General features: G+C 42.8%; 1 pseudogene; it reads left to right on the top strand.

The window, feature by feature from the left end:
* The first annotated feature begins 3,767 nt into the window (after positions 1 to 3,767).
* On the top strand, positions 3,768 to 4,084 carry LOC114116999 (cytochrome c oxidase subunit NDUFA4-like; annotated as a pseudogene).
* The last annotated feature ends 212 nt before the right edge of the window (positions 4,085 to 4,296 follow it).

Genomic DNA, 4,296 nt, shown 5'->3' with positions numbered 1-4,296 from the left:
CCCTTGATTGTTGCCCTTTTTTCACCCTGCACTACATTCTTTACTTTAGTCTGAAATATATCCTCTTCACTATTCACTATAAAATAGCTTTGAGAACTATTCTCATCATTTTCTGATGTCCCTCATAACTCCTGGCCACAGTGATAGTTCTAAGAGAAAGGCACCATGACTAATGGCCAAGCAGATTTTTCCCTGAGCTTTAAACATGGGTGCTAAATTCATCTCTTCCACACTCAAACGGTGTTGACCCTCCATCAATAAATAGCTTTAAATATAAATTTCTATTCCCTAATTTAATAATATTTTGATAATCCAGTCGACTACTTGATGATATCAGTAAATTGGGGCAATTGGCTAATCACTGAAGGGGGAAAAAATGCTAGAAAGGCCCAAACCCTTCTCATCTTACAGGAAAGTCAAACTCAGACCTTTTTTCCCCTCCCCCACACACATTGCACACATTATGCAGGATCCTAGTTCCCTAACCAGGGATCAAACCCCTGCTTCCTGCATTGGGAACTGAGAGTCACCCACTGGACCACCAGGGAAATTCTTCACATAGACTATTAAGTATCAAAAACAAAACTGAAGGGACTTCCCTGGTGGTCCAGTGGTTAAAAACTTAGCTGCCAGTGCAGGGGACCTGGCCCAGGAAGATCCCACATGCCATGGAAACTTAAGCCCCAGCACCACAACTGTGAAGCCCACCCACTTAGAGCTTGTGCTCCCCAAGAGAAGCCACTGCAATGAGTAGCTCCTACTTGCCTCAACTAGAGAAAACCCAAGAGTAGCAATGAAGACCCAGTACAGCCATATTTTTTTTTTTTAATTAAGTACTAGAAGGAAAGTCTTGAGTCACAAAGGGATAGCCATCCTAAACACATCCCCAAGAGTGGCGTTGTCCAAAGAATGGAAAAGAGCCCTTTTATCAGAACCTGGACAAAAAGGTCAAGCTCTTTGTCCCAGCAGTTCTCACCTTAAGAAATTTAGAAGGGGACGTGCGGAAATCGATGTAAATACAAAGGAGAGTTCAAGTAACACAAGAAATATCAATGTCTTGGTTACAACATAATTTTACAAAATGCTTCCATGGGGGAAAGTAGGCAAAGTATTCAATCCCTGAGTCGGGAAGATCCCCTGGAGTAGGAAATGGCAACCCATACCAGTATTCTTTTTTTTTTTTTTCCATACCAGTATTCTTGTCTAGAAAATTCCATGGACAGAGGAGCCTGACAGGCTATAGTCTGTGGGACAGCAAAGAGGCAGACACCACTGAGCGCATACATACACGGAGGCAAAGTGCAATCACTGTTTTTCACAACTACATGTAAATCTATAATATCACACCAAAAAGTTACATACAAAGCTGCCTATTAAAGTTTCTATAATAAACTGAAAGTAACCTAAATGTCAACAAGAGACCTCTGGTGAAACAAGTTATGGTACAATGAGGAATACCGAGCGCTCTCTAAGAACCATCATGCAGGGACCTCCCAGCAAGTCCAGTGGTGAAGACTCAGGACTTGCCTGGTGGCATAGTGGGTAAGAATCCGCCTGCCAGTGCAGGGGATTTGGGTTCCATCCCTGGTCTGGGAGGATTCCACATGCCGTGGAGCAACAAAGCCCATGTGCCAGAACTACTGAGCCTGAGCTCTAGAGCCCTCGAACTCTAACTACCGAGCCCACACGCTGCAACTACTGAAGAAGCCCTTGTGCTCCAAGGCCCGCATGCAGCAACTACTGAGTCCATGCGCTGCAGCCACTGAAGCCTGAGTACCTAGAGCTCATGCTCTGCAATAGCAGAAGCCCCTGGAATGAGAAGCCCATGCACCGCAATAAAGAATATCCCCCACTCACTGCAATCAGAGAAAGCCAGCACAGCAGCAAAGACCCAGGGCAATTAAAGAAAACCTTGTTCCAGTGCAGGAGGCGTAGGTTCGTTCAATCCCTGGTCAAGGAACTAAGATCCCAGTTGGCACACGACCAAAAGATTAAAAAAAAAAAAAAAAAGATCATGCAGATTATTTGACTTGAAAAGATATTTAGGACATTGCTAAGTGAAGAAAACAAGTTGCAAATCAAAGGTGAAATCCCTTTCTGGTGTGTATGTATTTGCTTACAAAATGAATCGGGGGGGAAAGTGGGAGAAAGGCATATAAACCTTTGGAAAGAAAAAAAATCAAATGTTTCCCTTCAGAAACCAAAGGTTCTCTCCTGATCATTAATGCACTTGCTAACTAAAAAGATTCCAAGTGAACTCAGTCCTTGACTCCTCATTCCTTAAGCTGCTGACATTCTAGGAGATGAAAATTCTAGTTCCAATAAACTTAGTGTTTATATACACTTAAACCCTTTAGAGAATATAGTGATTTCCTACACATATGAAACATTGCTTAGATACATAAGCGCATGTGTGCCAAGTTGACTGAGTCATGTCTAACTCTGCAACCCTATGGACTAGCCCACCAGGCTCCTCTGTCCATGGGATTTGCCAGGCAAGAATACAGGAGTGGGTTGCCTATGCCCTCCTCCAGGGATCTTCCTGACCCAGGAAAATAAAATATATTTAAATAAAATTATCTTTTAAAAAATTTCTTACCAGGTGCACCCCAGGACTACTGACTTTTTAAAAGCACTTGTTTTAACAAGCACTCCACCTAATTAATCATGATGGAGAACCAATGCAATGTGCATTGAAAGGCCTTATGGTAAGTTGCAGCAAAATTCAGTTGCTTTTCTCTGGATAATGGGATTTGGGTGATTTTTGTTTTCTTCTTTCTATCTTCCTATGGTTGACAAAAATAGTAAATATTACATGTGCTCTTTCAAAATGAAAGTAACTATATATTTTTTTCTGCTTCTGAAAATAATGTGAACTCCCAGGTTGCTCAGTAGTAAAGCATCTGCCTCTGAATGCAGATATAAGAGATGTGGGTTCCATCCCTAGGTCAGAAAGATACCTGGGAAATGTCACGGACAGAGGAGCCTGGCAGGCTACAGTCCATAGGGTCGGCTGCGACTGAGTGAGTGAGCACGCATGCACAAGTAATGTATGGGTTCTGGTTCTAATATGATGCTGAACTGTTAGTGCTCCAGGAATTGCCCTCAGGGCTTTTTCTCTTTCACTCAGGGGCTGTACCCTTGCAAATCCCAGCAGGATGTCTGCAGGCTGTATTGAAAACTGTGATGGTTAACTGTATGTGTCAACTTGACTGGATTAAGGCATGCCCAGATAGCTGGTAAAATAGAACTTCTGAATGTGTTCTGTGAGGGTGTCTCTGGAAAAGATTAGCATCTGAATCAGTAGACTGAGTTAAGATGATTCCCACCAGTGCAGGTGGGATCAACCACTCCACTGAAAAGAACAAAAATGTCGGGGATGTGGTGAATCCGCTCTCTCTGAGCTGAGGTGTCTGTTTTCTTCCCTCGGACCTCCATACTCCTGGTTTTCCGGCCATGGGACTCAAATTGAATTACACCCCAGCTTTCCCGATTCTCCAGTTTGCAAATGGCAGGCTGTGGGACTTAGCCACCTTAATTATGTGAGCCAGTTCCTATAATAAATCTCCTCTTACATAAATAGACATACATCCTATTGGTTCTGTTTTTCTGGAGAATCTTGCCTATACAAGCTCCAAAGTCCATTTTGGTACTGAAAGAACCGAAGATGACCTAGGATAGTGGATGTGGCAGCCTTGGTTCTGAATGCTGCAGAGAAGATCACATGGACATGAAAAGAAATGCAAATAAAAGCTACAATGAGGGGTGACTGCTTAATCCCAGGCCTTGCAGATTAGTTTTTTCTAGGTTTGGACTCAAGGCTTCTGTTGAAACCATGCTCCGCCAGATCATTGGTCAGGCCAAGACGTATTCTAGCTTGATCCCCCTCTTCCTATTTATTGGACCAGGAGGTACTAGAACAGCATTGTATATCACGTGCCTGGCATTGTTCAGTCCTGTTGTCAGGTGGGACGGAAAGAATAACCCAGACCTCTGGAACTAGCTGGGACCTAATGATCAGTACAAGTTCAACTCTGTGAGTGTAGATTACAGCAAACTGAAGAAAGTCCAGACTTCTAAATGAAGCATTTCACTATAAAGTTGCTTAGAATGAAGGTCTTCCAGAAGCCATTCACACAATTTTCCACCTAACCAGGAAATATTTCCCCTCTAAATGCACAAAACCATGTCAGTGTATTGTGTTGGGGTTTACACAGATTAATAAGTAGTGTGAAACTTAAAAAAAAAAAAAAAAACTACTACAATGAGGGGCTTCCCTAGTGGCTCAGCAGTGAA

This window comes from Ovis aries, chromosome 11, assembly GCF_016772045.2.
Source record: "Ovis aries strain OAR_USU_Benz2616 breed Rambouillet chromosome 11, ARS-UI_Ramb_v3.0, whole genome shotgun sequence".
Classification (NCBI taxonomy): Eukaryota; Metazoa; Chordata; class Mammalia; order Artiodactyla; family Bovidae; genus Ovis; species Ovis aries.
Note: the sequence above shows the minus strand (reverse complement) of the source record. Positions and strands in the feature narration are given on the sequence as shown.